At 44.9% G+C, this 20688-nt stretch overlaps 1 long non-coding RNA gene across 1 annotated transcript; it reads left to right on the top strand.

Moving 5' to 3' along the window:
- Positions 1 to 248: 248 nt before the first annotated feature.
- LOC146335667 (uncharacterized) lies at positions 249 to 20474 on the top strand. Its single transcript, XR_014785938.1, has 3 exons — positions 249 to 359; positions 13563 to 13710; positions 19927 to 20474. It is a non-coding gene; the product is annotated as an uncharacterized LOC146335667 (long non-coding RNA).
- The last annotated feature ends 214 nt before the right edge of the window (positions 20475 to 20688 follow it).

Below are 20688 nucleotides of genomic sequence, written 5' to 3' on the forward strand. Positions count from 1 at the left end.
AAAATTTTTCTCTATCCCTTTCCCAGCAGTTCAAAATGATTTACACACCAAATCATTAAAAAAATTAAAAACAAACAAAAAAATCACTTAACTCCTTAAATAATGAAAGGTTCCTCTTTACCCAAAGTAACCACCCACAGAGGATGGTACTTCCTGCATTTCTGCATGATCTGTGTTGTTTTCCAACCAATCAGCCTCTGTGGAGAAAGCTGATCTGTGCATCTCTGCCACCAGGTATGACTGAATGATCCATCCCAGAGAATGCATCGATGCAGAAGAAGTATTGGCTATAAGAAGAGGTTGCTTGTTGCCATTCTGCATGATTCACTGCACTGTGCTGGTTTCCTGCTGTTTTGGAGGTGGGTAATTCTTGCTGCAGCTCTGCCACTGGCTATGACTGAATGATCTGATCCCATCCAATGCATAGCCTTGACTCCCCAGCAAAGAGTGATTGGAAGGAGTCCAGAATAGAACAGCGAATCATCATACAGAGATGATGCAGGCAGCCTTCTTGGTGAGTAGGTGCTTTGGGATTCATAGGAAACTTTACATTGAAAAGAAATATTTCTTGTGTTCTTCTAGCAATTCTCTTCCAATGCACTAACCAGAGAGACTTTTACCGGCTTTGGCTGGTTCCCCAACCATAGCCCTATCTGGGAAGGCAAACTTACCCTCAGTTATCCATGCATGGATTGCATCCAGGCTAGACTATTGCAATGCTATCTATGTGGGGCTGCCTTAAAGAGAGCCTGAAGCATTGGTTCAAAATGCAGCTGCTGGGATTGTCATAGGGGCTTAGCACATAGTCTAACACTAATTCTGCGCTGGTTACATTGGTTGCCAATTTGTTTCTGGGCTCAATGTAAAATGCTGGTTAAGCTTTAAAGCTCTAAATGGCTTAAGACAAGCTTATTCGAAGGAACGCCTGCTCCCATATGAGCCTACCTTGATATTGACTTCAGAGGCCCTGCTCTCTGGCTTGGCATTAGTGGAAGGTAGGTGGGTAGATACTAAGAACAGTGTCTTCTCTGGTGGTGGCTCCATCCCCCATTTTTATCCTCACAACAACCCTGTGAGGTGCAGTAGGTTGAGAAATAGTGACTAACCCACAGTTATGCAGTCAGTTTCATGGCCATGTGGTGACTTGAACTCGGGTCTCCCCGGCCCTAATCAGATACTCTAAGCCAGGCTTCCCCAATGCAGTGCCTTCCAGATGTTTTGGACTGCAACCCTCATAAGCCCAGCCAGCCTTATCAACGAGCAGAGATTATGGGTGTTGTAGTCCCCCAAAACCATCTGGAGATGGGGAAGGCTGCTCTAAGCAATACACCTGACTGGCTCCCATTTTCCTCAATTTCCCAACGAGCAGTTTAAATTGGATAGATAACACCTCGCAAAAAAGGATTCAAAGGACTGATACATATATGAATTAACAATTAGGCTCTGTTTTCTCAAGCGTCTTGCTAGCTAGGACGTGGGGGTCTTTGCAGGTGGCTGAGAGAAATCTCCAGGACCCAGCAGGAAACTGTCAGCACCTCCGAACTGCCTCTTTTTGTCCTTTATTTTCAAATTAAGTTCATTCCTCATGCCACAAAGAGAGATAATTCCCCAGAGCCACCTGCCTGCCTCCATCAAGGAAGCAGGACCTAAAGTCTAATCATCTTCCTAGCGCTAGGCTAGATATTTTATGCTCACAAAAGGGAAGATCTGAGATAAGGGTGATGGGGGTGGGGGGTGGGGGGAGGCCAGCTGGCTTTCCAGTGAGCATTTTGTTTTAATGCCAGTGCCCTTCTTCTGGCCTGTTCTATTTGCTTTCCACGCAAGAGAGAAAATAGAAGAAAATTCATTTCTAAAATGGTCGTTCCCAAACGGCGTGCATGCCACGTTTGCTTGTTTATATCCCACCTTTAAGAATAGAAATTCTTCCAAGTCAGGACTCCCAAAGAAATAAAGGAATAATAAAATGACAAAATATTGCAAGCTTTAGCATTAAAACACAGCAGTGAGATGTATAAATCCAACATGGAATCAGTCCAAAAAGGACTTGCGGTACCAAAACATCTTAACCCTATGCCTAAAGACTGGGAGAGATTGTGGGGGGAAGCTCTGATGCATCACCAAAAAAGAGAACAAGAGAGAACACAGATTTCCATGAAATCTGCATATGGTGAGATGATTTTTTTTTTTTACTATATTTTAAATAGAAATACAGTACATCTCATCACAGAAGACTCCAACCAGGTAACCCATGTGCCTGCTGCACCGTCTGCCATTCAGGTGCTAGCTTCGATGGACAATTTCAAGGCTCCTGCTCTCCTTTCTTACAATTTTTAAAATCTCTAAACAAGACTTGGACTGTTCAGCCCTTCTAATAGCAGAGGTAGGCAACCTGATGCCCAACAGATGTTTTGGACTACAGCATCCATAATCCCTGATAAAGCTGGCTGGGGGTTATGGGAGTCGTAGTCCAGCCAGATCGTAGTCCAGTCCCCTGAAATAGAGAATTCCTTCAAACAGAGGAGTGTTCTTTATAAAGTGGGACACATGGCTACCCCTTCATGTCCCATTTGCTGCAGCTTTCATTTCCAGTGCGAATGATCACACTGATAAAACACTGCAAAAACAAAACACTCCAGTCGTGATTATATTTCTAGTTGTATCAAGATTCTTTTTTTGCGTAGTCTTTTACCAGTGCACAGGAATACACTGCCTAGCAATAAACCGCAACGCACAAAAAAGAATCTCGATGCAAGCATTTATTCGCCCACCCTAAATCAGCCCAAAGGCTTTTCTGAAAAGCCAGGCTTTACCCACACACCAGACGGCTAGCAATGAGGTATCCTACAGACCTATTTGGGGAGGGTACTCCACAACCTATGTACTGCAGACAAAAAGGATGCATTCCCACCCACTGTAATTCAGGATGGCAGGGGGAGAGTTAGCAGGGCCTCAACTATTGAACAAGACATCTGGGCAGGTTCACAGAGTCTGAGTTGGAAGGGGCCTTGTAGGCATCCAGCTCCCTGCTTTCATGCAGGAAATCCATAGCCAAAGCATCCCCGACAGACACCTGTCCAAAGCCTTTGGCTGAAGACCTCCAGTAAGGGAGAGACGACCACTGCTCTAGGGAACGAGTTCTATTGTCGAATTGCTCTTACTGTTAAGACGTTTCTCCTAACGCTCAACCAAATGCTACCGTCTTGTAACTGAAGCCCATTAGATTTGGTCCTGACCTCTGGGGCAGCAGAGAACACATCTTTGCCCTCTTCTGTGTGACAATCCTTCAGGTATTTGAAGTTCAGTATCATTGTCCCCTCTTGGCTTTCTCTTCTCCAGGCTAAACATAGCCAGTTCCTTCAATCTTTCTTTGTAGGACTTGTTTTCTATACTCCTGGCCATTCTATATGAAAGGAGATGGCCCTTAAGATATCCTGTTCCCCAGCAATTTAGGGCCGTAATGGTTATGACCAGCACTTTGAATTGGTCCCAGAGGCAAACTGGCAACCACAGGAGCTGGGATAACACTGGGGTGGTTATGTTCAGGTCCCTCAGACAAGAGTCTGGCTGCTGTGTTTTGACCCAATGAAAGCTTCTGAATGAACACTCTTTATTTACAATGGATTGGAACCTTAACCTTTCAAACAGGTCTTTGTTGTTTCCCAGGACAGATTACATGTGTAAAAATGTGGCAATCTGATTTGTGTATGCGTGCATGTGGGGGATGTATGTGTATGTGTGTGTGTGTGTGTGTACAATTCTGTTCTGGTTTCAAGTTCAGCAGAGACTTTCAAAGAATGGGCCAAGTTCTGTTCTGATTTAGGAACAAATAAAAAATCAGTTTGGTTTTGCTTCAGGTTCGAACTGCTGGCTTCAATCTCCTTAAAGCCATTGCCAAGTCTATAGACTTAAACACTGGAATGTTTCACTTTTGTTGCCTTGGTTTTTAATAAAGGGCTGAGAGAGGAGGAGTGTAAAGCACTGATTTTTCCCCCCTGTAAATTGCTAGAAAAGAGCAGTGCCATTTCTGTGCCAGAGGAAATGGTTTTGAAGTACGATACCCGTGATGTCTGCAGCCAAAACGCTTGACGTGTTCCTTTCGTGTGGCACGGCTGCCTACCGCTTAGTCCTTTCAAGGAAATGTTCTCGTTAAGACATGCTCATTATGCCGTCTGATCATTTAGATGTATCCTTTACAACTAATGAAAAAAGAACTGGATGAGAGGGAGGAGCAGGGAAGGGAGAAATAAAGCAGCACTTAACCAGCTCAGCAGGGAAACTTTGAATTGAAACTCTTTAAGATGCTTGCTTGGCATACATTACTGGCAGAAGTTAGCCTGTTCTGTGAATTTGGGCTAGTTTGGAGCTTTGGCATGCAGCCATCGGACCAAGGTTGCTTTACGCGGTGGAGTGAAACGGCTTTGCAGTGAGACAGTAAAAAAAATAAAAGTAAAAAAATCCCATGAACTGCATTCCACAGGAAGATGTGCTCCAAACGCTTTTGCAAAAGAGTGTCTGCTCACGCTAGTGACCTTTTGAATGCTATAGATTTGGCAAAGATCCAATGGACTAGGCACATATACAGATTTTGTTACTGTGCTGTTTCTCACTATTTCTTTTTGGTTTTTTAAATGATTGGTTTATTCATACTGTACTGTATTATGGATGTTTTATTGGTAGGATGGTCATGTGTCCTACTTGACAGAGGACCAACCGCTATTTGAAGGCATCCTCTGTTTGAAGGGCTGTCCAGGCCAAGTCCGGTTTAGAAATAATAATAATAATAATAATAATAATAATAATAATAATAATACCTAAGAAGGGAAAGCAGGGATCTTGAACTTGTCCTTCCAGCAGGCTAAGCAGCAGGCAAACAGCTCACCTGGCCACCGTCCTCGCCACTATGGTGTGAGATGTATTGCATTTCTATTTACATTTCTATTTAAATGTAAATAGTTGCTATTTCTAGATTTGCCTGTATACACATTGCATTGATCTGGGGTCCTGATTCTGTCAGGGACCAGTCAATATAGATTATTTTCGATTACCAAGATGAAACGAAGCCACTTGAGCAAAAGGATGACAGTTTATTGATAGAAAATAGTTGCAGAATAAATATGCAAAGAAAGCTCACACATCTCTTCAGCTGATGAAACAAACACTCATCACAGCTGATATGTACGCTGGGGGATATCAACAGTGTATGGGATGTTGTTCCTAGGGCCACAAGTTCTCCAGGATGGAACGCATGTTCCCCTTGGAGTGAGACCAAAGGACAAAGCTTGCGCTTATCCCCCTCCTCCAAAGAAGTGGGGTGTGTGTGTCTCTTTTGCTTCTCATGGGAGGAGAAGAAAAACACCCTTATCTTCTAGGATAAAATCACCCAGCTGGGCAAAACAACTTCAAGGTGAAACTGTAAATAACTGGCTTTTGTGAAAGGGCTTCTTAATTAACTATACAGCCGCTGGCTAGGCCAAACTACACAGGTCTCTAGGTGGCTACCAACAGCATATAGGGATGCTGTCAAGTCCACCTTATTACTCAACAACAAATTCACTACACGCATAAACTAGCATACGCAAATTATGCCCTATTTCGTCCTCTTTTCTGTTGATATATTTCCTCTTCTTTTTAGTGATGTTTTAGTCTCCACCCTATTTATATGTTTTCTTTGGTTGTTTTTAGTTGTTTTGAGCTGCTTTTGAAGTAGATGTGAAAAAAATGGATGTGCTTTTAAATAAATAAATGCAGCAAACAAACTTTTAAATAAGGCATCCCCAAAAAGACACAATAGGATCTGTGGTTTACCAGGGACAGGGACCAGAGAATCAGGGCTCTCCATGGTACATCAGGTTAGTTGGAGCATATGGACTATGCTCCATATTCTGCTCCACCGGCAGAATAGCATGTCCACCCTGGAGAGCCCCTGTATGCCCATGGAAATCTCCATGGGTTCAGGGGTACTGCTGGTGGTGTTTTTGCAGGGAGGAGGGCCTGTTCCAAGGCATTCTGGGGGGCATGCCAGGATCCAAACCCTCTCATTCCCCTGGATCCAAACCCTGTCATTCCCTGAATGTTCCAGATCAGGATCCCAATTTATGCCAGTTTCAGGCTAGCATAGGTATTTTCCCTTCCATTGCTTTCAATGGGAGTTGCATATTTAAAAGCGGAAATCTGCCTGATAAATGTGTGTGGAAATAAACAGCCTCCCTTTACATATCTCTTGCCCTAGCTGGAGTGAGCTGGCAGGGCTTTGGAAGTGGGGGATTGTCTGCCACCAAACACCCCCCCCCCCGAGACCCAGGATTGCTCAAGGTAGCTGCAATTGCAGTGCCATACTGTAAGGGAGATTTTCTTTCGCAGAGATGTGTGCAACGCAGCCGGAGAGGATGAGCACACTGCTGCCAAAACGATTGTGTTTTGAAGAAGAAAGAAGAAATGATCTCACGCCTTATAAGGAAGCAGCCCCTTGAATATTTCTCTCCTTCCCTTGCTCAGTTCAGATGTGTTTACAGAACGTTGCTTGAAACAGGGGTGAACTCTGAGGTAGGGGCAATGATGGGAATTCTGGTGGCTTTTATATACCCAAGAAATGGGACAGTTCCTCAGAAGATGCAATTTCCTGTGTCAGCCTTCGAAATAACCGTCTCTCCGTATCCAGGGGCGACCACTGAAAAAGAGACACTTCAGAGCCAGAATTAGTCCCATATTGGTCTCTAAACCGCGCTACTCATTTACTGCTCAGCAACGGACATTTCCCTGTCTCTCAATGTCTTCGCGACTAGCCCAGCCAATACCACAATTCCAGTTTTTGTCGGATTCTTTATTTAAAGAAACAAAACAAAACAAACTCTAATGGGTGATTAGAACGGTGACTATCAGATGGCTGCAAAGCAAGAAACAAAAAGTTAAACAGAAAAGGAAAGGATGGTTGGAACAAGAGGCCACAGAACTGGAATCTGTTTAGAAAATTGTAAGCGTTTTGGGGGATTTGAATGCAGATCCTGCATGCTGTTCTTATTACAAGCTGAGAGCCAGTGTGGTGTAGAGGTGGGATGGGCAGAAGATAGATCTAGATCAACTGGCAGATCTCTGGGTGATTTGCAGTAGATCAGTAGATCTGAATCTGACTCCCAATTGCTTAGCAATAGCAACAACAAAATACCCTAAATTAGACTGCTGAAATGAAGAAACCTCGGGGTAACCAGAAACTGGATTTTTGTGTGTGTGTGTGAGCTCCATTCACTTCTGAGACTCAAGACAAATTCCTGGGCTCAGAATTACCTAATTGTAAGTTTATATCTTTTGCACCTGCTTCTGGTTGGTGGATCTCAGGCTTCTAGCAAAAAGCAACAGCAAAGCAGATCCTGCAAGCTTGAAGTCTGCCCACCTCTGATGTAGAGGTTAGAGTGTCAGTCTAGGAACTGGGAGACCCAGGTTCAAATCCCCGCTCATCCACAAACTTATTGGGCAACAGCCTGTCAGGGGTGTTTCTGAGCTCAGGGAGTGAGATAGCAGTTCAGATTCTGAAGCAGAACCGTCAGACATGGGGGAGGTGTTTTCCCAGGCTAGTCCAGACATGACTAGGCCAGCTTCTCAGGTTATAAATGCCCAGCTGGCTGAGGATGAGGGTCCCTCTTCACTCTCCCCCCCCCGAGAGAGGCAGCAACCAGGGGGAGGTGCGGTTTGGGGAGTCTGACCTAATAGACGCCAGACGCAGGTGCAGGGCAAAGAGAGAGAAGGCAAGGGCAGAACTTAAGATGGTCTGCGCTACTGGCCTTGTGTGAAAAGCTGAACTTAAGAGGGCTTACGAGAGAGAGGGATCTCCCCCCCTTAAGTTAGGCTAGTGAGACCGCCTTCCTCTTCAAATGGCGGGCAACTCTCATAACTTCCTTTTGAATCCCCTGAAGGCATTCCTTGTAGATGGAGAGTCACTGAGAATTTGCATCTGTATGACCCTGTGGATTAAAAGCTGTAGACTGAAGCCTCTCGTCTGTGTTTGTTTTCGGTGTTGAAATAAAGTGGGGGCTAAAGGAATCCTGACACAGCCAGTCACTCACCCTAACCAATCCACCCCTGTTGCGATCTCTCCTTCATCAGGTCTCTCAGTGGTTATGTGCTGGGCTGAGGAGGACAGTCTGCTCTATAGCCCTGTTTTGTTTACTCAGCTGCCTGTCCAGATCCACTTGTGTAACTGGTGCTTCAATGACAAGGGAGTGAGATAGTTGGCTACCTCACATCTCACCTCCAGCAGTGGAGGCTGGTGGCTCTGAGGTCAGTGGGGCGGTGAATCCGCTCCCGGTTTCAGTCTGAACCTGTCAGGATTCTAAAGGAGCTATCCAAGGTAGCCAGACTCCCTTGCCTTTTGTGATAGCTCCCTTAGCCACTGCCTTTAGACAGCTTTAAGGCTATCCATGCCCCATGATTTGGCTAGACTTGGGAGGAGTGGATTGGCTTGTGTGTTGCATTAATACTGTAATGGTGTGAATCCAATGTACTTGTTTTCTAATTGAGGCTGTCTTAGATTTATTTTGTTTTCTGGGTTGAATAATAAACTGACAAGGATGAAGAAGGCCTTTGCTCAACAAAGTCTGACAATGAGCAAAGTTTTTTGTACTGTGCCTTTTTGCAATCTTTGTAAGAAATGGCGCAAAACCAACTGAGCGTGGCTGTAAGTCAGACATCAGAGGATCTCTGAAAACGTCCCTCTCTGAAACCCAGAAGAAGCTGGGGTCAGAGAGATGAGGAGGGCGAAGTAAGGGTGGGGTGCCTGGAAGGGAAATAAAAACCAGAGGAAAAAAGTGCAGAGTGATGCTCAAGGACGAGCGGACACAATTAAGATAAATAACCGGAAAAGAACGGCCCGACCAAATCCGTGCTGCTGCTCCTGTGGCTTCCACCAGAAACGATGAATCTGCTCGATGCATGTTAACACCTCGTAACAGCCACCCACCGACAAAAGGAATAAACTTTAAAGAAGATATCAAAGGAGGGTATTAAAAGAGAGAGAGAGATTCCCACAATAGGAAACAGACGTTGCATCCTGCTTGCATCTAGGGTGGGAGGGAGGGACCGTGCAGCTTCTTGAACCCAGATGACAGAAGGCAAAGCAGGATTCCAGTTGACTTGAGGCACTTCTGGTCACAAGGTTTGACCGTGAGATGTGAAAATACCCGAGTTCCCCAGGGACAAACCAGGTCAAGAATGTGGTACCCCAGAGGGATGAGAGTCCATGAGCTCCAGATGCTTGGATAGTTAGGCCTGTGGTTCTCAAACTGTTGTAGCGTATATGTGGAATGCTTAGAAGGCAGGCAGAAAGTCCCAGGGAGGAAAAGGATCCTGAGGTAGGTTGAGCCATCCTCCCCTCACCAGCCGAGACATGGGTTCGGTTGAGTGTGTATAGGGTGGTCCCCAATTTGTCACATCATCCTAAACCAACGTGGGAAAAGTCACTGCTTTGTTCTGCAGATATTTCCTTGTTTGTGGTTTTAGGAGGTGGGTGCAGACACTTTGCTCTGTTCCCCTTTCTAATGTCTGTGTTGAGGGAAGGGCTGTAGCAGCAGGACGGCATGCCCGTGACTACATGCAGGAATCTCTGTGCGTTTTGCCGTAGGATAGATGATGTAGTTTATTCTAAAAGGTGTGTAAATCGCTTTTCAGCATAATTGTTCTCAAAGTATCGGAGTGTCTCCTTTGGGTGCAAACAAAGGGAAAAAGGGGGGCAGCACCAAACTCTGCAGGAGAAGAAAGAGTCAAGGCCTCAAAATTGTCCTGGAAAAATGAAATAATAAAATGATCTTAGAAAATGCCCCACATGTTTTGGTAAAAACCTTCAGGGGCACAACAACAGTTTTTTTCTATTAAGGCAACACTTTTGATTGGTGGCAAAGAGAGAGATGGCCTTTTCGGTTGTGGCACCCTGCCTGTAGAATACCTCCTGAGGAAGACTTGCCTGATACCTATTATCTCTCCTCTTCCCACCTCATCCCTTTTTCCTTTTGTATTGTATTGAGTAGATTGTGAACTTGTATCAGGGACTGTCTGATCTTTCAGTATCTGTACAGTGCTTAAAAAATTTAGGCACTTTATTAATCAACATTATCATCATTTTGGTGGTAGTCAAATACCTTTTTATTCTACCAGGCTTTTTAGATCTTGTTAGTCCTTTTAAACCACTGTGGTTTTTAGCTCTGATTGATTTGTGTTTCAAGCAGCTGTTTTCAATATTTTTTTTAAAAAATGTATTGTTTTTATCTTGTCAGCTGCTTTGTGAGCACTTATGCTAAAAGTTGCAGTTGCAGGGGGATAAATCTTCTCATAAAAATAAGAAGCAGTTCACAATAATAAAATCAAATTTATAGGTGGATTATACTGCCCTCGCAAAGACAGATCTGGAATATGAGGTGCTGTTGACTATATCAAACGAAAGTATCACGTGTCTTCTTGTTCTGCTCCCCTTCTGCTCCCGAAGGTGGTGATGCTGGCAAAGGGAGGTCCCTGGGGGAGTTGGGGAGATGTTTCTGAGTCCTCTGCCCAGTCCGCCAGGGGTTCCTGCTGGCACTTTAAGAGGATGTAGGTAAATGGGAAAGAGTTCAGAAGAGGGTACCAAAGAGTTCAGAGGAGGGTATTTGAAGGTACTCTTCAAATACCTCAAGGGCTCTCAGGTAGTAGAGGGTAAATACTTGTTTTCTGCTGCCCCAGACGTCTAATGGGCTTAAGTTACAGGCAGGTAGATTTCAGGTAAATATTAGGAGAAACATCTAGACAATAAGAACATTTTGTCAATGACGCGATTACCTAGAGTGGTGGTGGGCTACCTGCTGCTGGAGGTCTTCAAACAAAGGCTGGACTGCCATCTGTTGGGGATGCTTAGCTCTGGATTTCCTGCATCCATCAGGGGGTTGGACTAGATGGCCTTCAAGACCCACTCAAGTTCTTGGATTCTGTGGGTTGGATCCAAAATTAGTCAGACTAAGGAATAGATCCATTGAAATCAATGGGATTTAAGTTCACCATTTTAAACATAATTTCCATTTATTTCAGTGGGTTAACTCTAGAGTATGACTAAGGGTCTCTCTACGTTAATGGAAAATCCTGCAGTGCTACCAGAGTATTTTGCCACAACCTGCCAGGGCTGGTGGTCTGAAAGCAAGCAAGTGGTCAAAGTGGGTACAGCAGTCGAACAGCAGTTTAATCCATACCTGAGCAAACTATTGCTTATACCGAGGAAGTCAGGGCAGAGTCAGAAGCTTTATAGGGCCAGATAACCAGATAGGATTCTGTCAGCCACTTGTGTCCTGCTGCAGAAATCTTCAGCCGGAGACCCCAGGTGTCTTATATGCTCTGCCCTCTGGACCATTTGTGAGAAATCCTGCTCATCAGTCAGTGAGATAGGAGGAAGCCTGTTGCTTTCTCCTGAAAGAATATATATTTTAGCATATGCTGTCTCATTAATCTTCTCATAGCCTCATGCTAATACAAGTTTTATCCTATTTTATTTTACTTTAATAAAAGTATCAGGGTGCTGATGCAAGTGTGCACGGCAAATGATTACATACATATCAAATATTTATTCTTAGCCTCATAAAAGAAGGAAACAGCCACAATGATACGATAGAAACATTTTACTTCGCAACAAAGTTCATACTGCACACACACATTTTATAGTGCAACCCTGTTAAAATTTAAAGATGGACCCATATTGTACAAAGTCTCCTGATCTAAACGTATAATTAATATTGTACAGGTGAAAAATTGTAATGTGCCTGTTCAAGGAATTCCAGAACTCAAACCAGGAACCTCATTGACCTGTGGCTAAGACTTCACTTAGAGATAGGCTGGCCACTAATACATTGCTAAAAACAACAACAACAACACAGGTCTGCATAAAAAATGGCATATGCTCATATATATATAGCTATAGCATATATGCACATTAAGAAATAAGCCTTGTGATTTAAACCATGAGTGACCAATACGTGGCTCATGGGCCGCTTGCAGCCCCCGTTGCCCCACACTGAGGTTTCTGCTGCTCCCCGAATTTGGAGAGTTGTTTTGTGAGGAAAAAATGGTGTCCATAGCCGCTACAGAGTGAGAAAAAGATCAAATTTAGCTTGCAAACAATGTGTCATCATGTACCCTCCCAGGAGCATTTCTGGCCCCACTTCAACCCGTGTAGCAGCTTTTCTAGCTCCAAGCTGCTGAAAAAACCCTCTTTAAAAAAGAATGAGAGGCAGACCTCAGACCACCTTTGCAGGATTTGGCAGGGGTTGCAGAATCTGGAATGGACTATGATCCAATCTGCAAATCAGTTTGGTAGCTGAGGATTGTGTGAGTTTGTTGCAGAATGCGGACCTCCCAAATTCCTCAATTGTCCCTAACATCATCTCCAGGAAGTTTCTCAAAGGAGTGCAGGTCCTCAGCAATTTCTCCTCCTCACATCGAAGAGCAATGACATCCAGCATATTCACCATCCCTCAGAATGGGTGTCGAGTGACTCTCTTCTCTGCTCCTTTGCAGCCACCTCAGATTGGTCCAGTGTCCTTCCCCAGCAGTGCTACGAGAGAGAGACAGCTCACAGCCCACCCCTCACCACATGAGAAGGAAGAAACATCCCTTCACCATAATCCCCTTCTGGGCCAGTAGGTGCTGCTGTTCCACAGGGAAGAGATGGTGACAGGAATAGGGACGGACTGGGGGACCCGGGTTCTAATCCCCACTTGGCCATGAAGCGCAACTTCATGGCCAACTGGGTGACTTTGAGCCAGTCGCTGACTCTCAGCCTAACTTAGCTTGTTGTGAGGATAAAATGGGAAAAGAGGAGGCTCACGTATGCCACCTTGGGGTCATCAGAGAAAAGGTGGGATATAAATGTAACAAATAAATAAATCTGTCACTCTCGCTTTCTCCCACATTCGAACTTTCAGAATCTTTCCGTCTGAAATATGAAGACATTTGTGGATTTTGGTAAATTCTTATCAGAACCGAACTGAAATGAAACTCTCACCCATAGTGAATTTCCACCATCCAAATTCAATAGATAAAGCTATTCCCACCACGGAGAGGACAATGTAGCCTGTCATGCAGCTGTTAAAGAAGAGGAAGATGTGGCAACCCCAATTCAGCATAAACATGATCCAATACACAGGCCTTCAAGCCCAGACCTTTAAGAGCTAAGCACTCAACCCCCTCTACCTAGAGGGACAAATCTGTCAGTTTCATTTTCTCCCACATTAAAAACAACAACACCGAAACTAAATTTCTTTCCATTCTGAATGCGAAGGAATTTGTGTATTTTGGTTAATTCTGATCAGATGAACTAAATGAAATTCTCACCCATCCCAACCCAGGAACTCTCCTTTACACAGTGCGTTAGGCTATATTGGTTGGGCAAACAAGATCTATAGAGTAGAAGAGGGAAAACAAAACAGAACAAAACAGCTCTTGCAATAAGCAGGCAGTATGACAGCTCTGGATGGGCCAGGCTTAGTATTTAAATATAAGAACCTTAACCTTCTACTCTTTCCCGATCAAGAGAACAGGACCATCTGTCTACTGTATTTCAGCCTCAGCTAGTGATCCTGAACTTGACTGGGAACCAGTTCCTGATGAACGCGAGCAAGTTGGCTGGAATACAACCAAACCCACAAGCCAACCAAGCGAACAACCAACAGTCCAAGTATGGGATGGCAACCTGGGAAACAAACAAAAAAAGTAAGCAAGCAAGCAAACAAACAAAAAGGCACTGCTTCTCCACAACCTCTTTATGATCCAGCTATAGACTTATTTTTATTGTTCCTTATAAAATATACATAGCTTTTTATTGAATTGCCTGCTGTCGAAATCTGCAAGAATTTTATTGCTTTTTACTGTCCTGGAGAGGAATAAAAACAGCACTTTCCATGTAATTTTGTAAGAAACCAAGACAGTAAATCTAATTTTGCTCGATATAGGATCGATGTTGAAAAAAATCATACACTGAACTGGAAATTAGTAGTATCAGTGACAAGGGGTTTGTGAATATGCTACACCAACATAGAGCTTCTCTACAGTTGGGATTTTCACATTTGTTGTGTGATTTCAAAACTGAAGGTGGGTGTTTTTCAGTCTTGGAAAAAAACTTGTATAAAAATGCATAAGCTCTCTGAAATGGTGTAGAGGCTGTCCAGGGACATAACACATGCCTTGCATGCAGAAAGTCACATGTTCACTTCCTAGCACCTCCAGATAAACAGGCATCAGGTAGCAGGGTCTGGAAGGAACCCTTTTAGAGAATGAGTGGAGCCAGTCAGCAGATGACGCTGCTAGATAGACCAATGATCTGATGGTAAAAGGCAGATTCATATGTCATCACTCATTAATAGAGCACATGCTTTGCATGCCAAGGGTCCCAGGTTCAATTCTCGCCATCTCCAGATGTTGCTGGGAGAGAGCCCTGTCTGAAACCCTGGAGAACTGTTGCCAGTTGGTGTAGACCAGGACTGGGAAACATGTGGTGGGCATGTGGTCCCCATGGCTGTTTTTGCATCTCACCTGCCACTGCTGTAGAATTTGCCGCAGCAGTGACACCCCCCCCACACACATGCAATTTTGCAAGAAAACAAAGTACTTGGAGAGCACACTCGTTGCTTGGAAGCAGAATTGTGCTCACAGAAGTGTCCCTGCACACTTTGAGCATCTCTATACCAGCCTAAAATCCTGCATTTAAAATGGGTCTTTCTGCTTCCGTTTTAAATGCAAGATCACAACGGATTCCCTTTACACATGCTTCCTTCTGCCCTTTCCCCCGTCCTTTTCCCCCTTAGCTGAGTCTTCCGTATGTTTCATTATAAAGCTGCTAGATGGCGCTGTGGTCTAGCTCAGTCTAATTGCGGCTTTTCCTTTTTCACAAGGGAACTGAAGCGGAACTCAAGGCTGTAATTTGATATCTCCTTATCTCCAAGCTTTTAAAACATGACATAAGGGTCATTTAGCATGGGAGACGCCCTGGAAGTTGATGATGTCATCTAAAGGACCCACAAACTTCCATGAGTAACCAATCTCAATAGCAGGATAAAAGCGCCATGTGAAGAAGCCCCAAGTTGCCTTTGGAATTGTTCCCCGCATACCTTGTTTCCTCCCCAAATTGTGGGTTTTTTGCCACCACCATGGCAAATTCAGTGGCAGCAATTTTGGCAGTGATTGCGGAGAAGTGCAACCCCAGTGGGTTCTGGAGTGTGTGTGGAGCGATGCAACTCTCCTGACTTCCAGATGTTGCCCACCCCTGGAGTAGATGCTACTGAGCTAGGTGGGCCAATGGTCTGACTTGATATATGTTCCTATGTCTAAGTACATCTTTGAAGATTTTTTTTTAGAAGCACATAATTGTAATTAAAATCAAGGGTAATTCAGCGCGAAGTATTAATTTGTCATGTTTGTATTCCACCCTTCTTCCTCCAAGTTGCTCAGGCATTCCATTTTATCCTCTCAAGAATCCTGTGAGCTAGGCTACGTTGTGTCTGGGCTGGATTGTGGACAGGTGTCAAGAGCAGGGATTAAAGAGCAATTAGGTTCACTGGAAGGTCGGCAGGTCAGCAGTCCGAGACCCGAGTGCCGCATGACGGAGTGAGCTCCCGTCTTCAGTCCCAGCTTCTGCCAACCTAGCAGTTCGAAAGCAAGAAATTGCAAGTAGATAAATAGGTACCGCCTCGGCGGGAAAGGTGACAGCGTTCCGTGCACCTCGGTGTTCAGTCATGCCGGCCACATGACCACGGAAGCGTCTTCGGACAGCGCTGGCTCTTCGGCTTAGAAACGGGGATGAGCACCGCACCCTAGAGTCGGACACGACTGGTTGGGGACATCTTTTACCTAGGTTCACCAAGAGGCAGGACTGGAGAACAAGCCATGTGGTTGGACTGAAGAGCTATCAGGATCAGAGGGTAAACCAGAGGCAGGACTAGAGAACAAGTCAGGACTGAAGAGTAAGACTAGAAATGCAAGATACATCAGAGCCTAGGTAGACCTTGGTCATCAGAGAAGTTCCACTGAGATAGGAAGCCCTCTTATACTCTTCCCTGCCCAGCCAGACCAGATCGGGAATATACTTTCCAGAGCGGTTGTAGTTGCTCTTCCCTCCCTTTGGGCAGGGACACCTAGTGAGTTCCATGGTTGAGAGAGGACTGGGAATCCAGTGTTCCTAGTCCTGATTGCACACTTTATCCAGTACATCACAGAGGCTATTTATTAGCCAGCCAAAATAATACCCAACAGATAAGAATTGATCTAGGAAGCATTGCACTCACTCTCAATTGCTCTAGTTGGCCATGCTGGCTGAGGATTGGTGGCACTTGCAGTCTAAAATGCTATATGCCAGGGAAAATTGCTCTAATGTGGGGGGAGGAGGGGTCACTAGAACTCGGGTCACTAGAACCTGGGTTGATCCCATGAAGCTGATTGGTGGGAGATTCCAGACAGATAAAAGGAAGTACTTCTTCACACAGTGCAGAGTTAAATTATGGAATTTGCTACCACAGGATGTAGTGATGTCCACCCATTTGGATGGCTTTAAAAGGGGGGTTGGACAAATTCCTGGAGGAAAAGGCTATCAGTGTCAACTAGTCCTGATGGCTATGTGCTACCTCCAGTACCAGAGGCAGTGAGCCTATGTACGCCAGTTGCTGGGGAACATGGGCGGGAGGGTGCTGATGCACTCATGTCATGCTTGTGGGTTCCCAGTTGACAGCTGGTTGGCCACTGTGTGAACAGAATACTGGACTAGATGGACCTTTGGTCTGATCCAGCATGGCTCTTCTTATATTCTTATGAGGGCAGTGTCCTGCTCCGTGGAGGCTCTCACCTGCTCCCAGTATCCTATTTCTGGATGCCAGGTTTCCATGGTATCATTATGAAAAAATGGCAATGAGTACGGGATGCCAACAACTACAGGAAGCATTAAAGGAAGAAGTGGAGGGCTGGTTGGAGCAGCTGAGAGGAACTCAGCCTTAAAGCAAACTGTTTGTTCTACTTCAGAGCTGAAGGGGCTGAAGGATCTAGACAAAGGCAACGTTTTGAAATGCCAAAGGTATGAGAGTTACAGAGGAGAAGAGAAAGCCAGGAAGGTTATAAACATGTCTGTGCGAGAGAGACAGACAGACAGATAGATAGAGATGGATGTTCTGGAGGAGTTTGTCGCTGTCTCTGTCTTATGCACAGTCAGGCACAGACCTTTCCCCTGGACATATCAAGATGGCTGGAACAGAAGGAAAAAAGAAGAAAATATGGTAGCATTTCCTGACAACAAAAGAGGCCCTTAGGACTCTTGGAGACCCGACCATGACCTGTAAAATGGTTGCAATGTGGAATGTTGGAAACCTTGACTCATCTCTTTGCATCCAAATTACGTTTCATAAAAAGCCCATTAAAGTTTGAACTTTGCAAAGCGGTGCATGTGTGTGTGGTGGGGAGACTGAAAAGTACCTTTCATAAAGAGCTTATCTGCTGAGAGATATACTGCTTTAGAGCCATCCCGCAGAAGCTCTGGAAATCAAAACGGTTGTAATATGAAACATGAAAATGCAATTAGGGGAACTTAACGAGTGGAACCGAATCTGGGGATGCTGCTACCGAATAACAACGTTGGCGCTTTGATCAGATAAATGGAGAAAACTGCATGCTGTTGCTTTGGATAACCCTTAAAATAAAACAAGGAATGTTGTTCACCCAGTCATTATGAGCGTCTCCCCTTTACAAGGTGCTGCATCAGCTTCTTCTTTTTGACTATAACAAAGCCTATTTTTGCAGTATTAGCTAACGTCTTGGTGTGTTCTTTGCTGCCATCATTTGCTGTCTGTGATTATTATGATTATTCAAGCACTCAGGTGAGTTTGGCTGTAGGTCATTGGCCAAATTGGTGTGTCATCACTGTACAGATGAAGAACGAAAGAACGGCCTCGCTGAGTCAGACCAACAACCTGTCTAGTCCAGCATTCTGTTTTCAACAACAACCAGGCAGATCCCTCTGGGAACTTCACAAGCAAAGCATGAAGGACATGTGAAGGTGGTGGCCTTTCCTTGTTGCTTATTTCTGGAACCTGGTATTCCAAGGCATACTGTTCCTGTACATGGAGGTTTCATGGACAGCCAGTGTGGTGTAGTGGCTAGAGTGTTGGACTGGGAGTTGGGAGATCTGAATTTTAGTCCCCACTTGGCCATGGAAGCTCACTGGGTGACTTTGGGCCAGTCACAGACTCTCAGCCCAACCCACCTCACGGGGTTGTTGTTGTGAGGATAAAATGGAGAGGGGGAGGGTTATGTACGCCGCCTTGGGTTCCTTAAGGAGGAAAAAAGGTGGGATATAAATGTAATAAAAATAAAATAATAAATAAATAAATTTAGCAGTGATGTCTAATAGTCACCGATAGACTTATCTCCCATGGAAGGGGATACCATGGAATACAATCCCTGTACATGAGTGTGAGGTGTAACTTAGATCAGCCTCCCTCAACCTGATGCCTTCCAGATGTTTTGGGCTACAACTCCCAGCAATCTTGACTGTTGGCCATGCTGGCTGGAGCTGATGGGAATTGAAGTCCAAAACATCTGGAGGGCACCAGGTTGGGGTAGGGTGGCTTAGATGTTCTGTGTAAAGAACCTGCTCAACACAAGAACATCGGAAGAGCCCTGCTGGATTGGATCAAAGGCTCATATAGTCCAGCATCCAGCTTGCCACAGTGGTCAGATGCCATGGGAAGCCCTTCCCCGTTCTTGTTTCCCAGAAACTGGTATGCAGTGGCATTAGTTCCTGCCATGGAGGGTGCAAACCTATTGAGATAGTCGACAGCCTCTGAAGTCAGAGGCTGCCGAGTATCCAATGCAGGATTGCCAGAGCACCGAGGGGATCGTCGCCTCTGTGCTCTGGCTGTCCTGCATTTTTGGCTAAATGGACAATTTTGGCCATCTAGCCATGGCTTGGGGGATGGAAGGAGGCCATGCGGCATATAAGGAGCTGCATAACACAGCTTCCACAGTCTCCTCCCCTCCCCTCCTCCGGGACTGCCCCTTTTTCCCCATCTCCACACTCCGTTTCCAAGCATGGACATATAACCGGCATGGAGAGAACCATGCTGGCTACGAGGGGGGCAGGGGCAGGGAGCGCTGCTTCTGGGAACCACGTTCGGAGTCCTGGCTCTGACCTCAGTTTCCAGAAACTGAAAAATCCTATGGCCCTCTAGCAGTGTCTAGTGGTCATAGGATTGCTCCCTCCACCTGTTTGTTCCATATGGCTCTCCCACATTGGAGGCATTCAAGACGAGGCTGGACAGCCATCTGTCAGGGATGCTCTGACTTGGATTCCTGCATTGAGCAGGGGGTTGGACTCGATGGCCTTGTAGGCCCCTTCCAACCCTGCTATTCTATGATTCTATGACTAGTAGCCATTCGTCGCCCTCACCTCCTTCTCCATTCATGTGTCACATCCCTGTTTAAAGCCTTCTAAGTTAGTGGCCACCACCACATCCTGGGGCAGCAATTTCCATAAATCAATTGTGCATCGGGTGAAGAAGTTCTTCCTTTTTGTCTGTCCTGAATCGATTGCCACTCAGGCCAAATCTACACGTTGTGTCATATTGTTACGATCCCATCATGGTAATATTCCTTTTGTGCATTTATACCTCGTAGGACACACAATGACATTTGTCATGGTATTTTGGATAATGTGGAATAAAAAGCAAGAACTAACACTACGACAGCGGTATATAGAGTGTGTAATGTGCCCGAACGGTTATCAATGCACTTCAATACCACTCTAAAACAAACTAGATCTAGCCTCAGTTTCATTGACTGAACTTGAGTTCTTGTGTTATGGGAGATGTGTATGTGAGGGGACTTCTCTCCCTCCTTTTTCTGCATATCGTGCTTAATTTTATGCACCTCTGTTATGTCCCTCCCTTACAGTGCAATACTATGCAAGCATCCTTGAGGGTTTCTTGAGGAATTTGACTCTTGCAAATCCCGATACAGACTGATGCAATCTGCACCTCCCAAATGCACGTGTGGATCAGAATGCAGATATCCATCTGATTTTGCATTTCTTTGAATGTTGCAAGATGGTTCTTGTCTCAAGAAACTTACCAAAATGCACATTTTGAAGGAAAATACATTCAAAAATACGTATTTAAGTGCAAATTCCTGTGCAGACTTTAAAACAGCAACAACAACAACAACAACAGGGAGTGAACACATGTGAAATTTAACAGAGACGAGAAATAGACTGATCCATCCATCTTCTTAGAAGTAAGTCCCATTGTGTTGAATGGAACTTATTTCCAGGTAAGTGTGTCTAGAATTGTGGCTTTAATCATATGTTTTTCTTAAATGAAGGCTGCAATCTTCTACATGCACCTGGAAGTCTCAATGGAACTTACTACTGAATAGATATGTTTAGGATTGTGCTGTAAAAAGCCTCAAATGTTTTAGCCTTGCCTTGTAGTGAAGGTATGCCAAGCTCCTGATCTAAGATATCCAGGAGAGGAGGGTAGGAGGGTGTTACAACGGGGGTGGGTTGGGGGCGGGTGAACTTCCAGGATTGATGTGGCTGTCTGGCACACCTGTGTAAGGGCACCTGGAATCCTGGTCCCAACAATGGCAGGACTCAGACATTTGACAATCTTGTCCAAGCACCTGTTTATGACCAAGTATCAAAGGAGATCATTCCGA

Source organism: Heloderma suspectum, chromosome 14 (assembly GCF_057233095.1).
Source record: "Heloderma suspectum isolate Gila_16-S chromosome 14, 16-S_ref, whole genome shotgun sequence".
In the NCBI taxonomy this organism is placed as follows: domain Eukaryota; kingdom Metazoa; phylum Chordata; class Lepidosauria; order Squamata; family Helodermatidae; genus Heloderma; species Heloderma suspectum.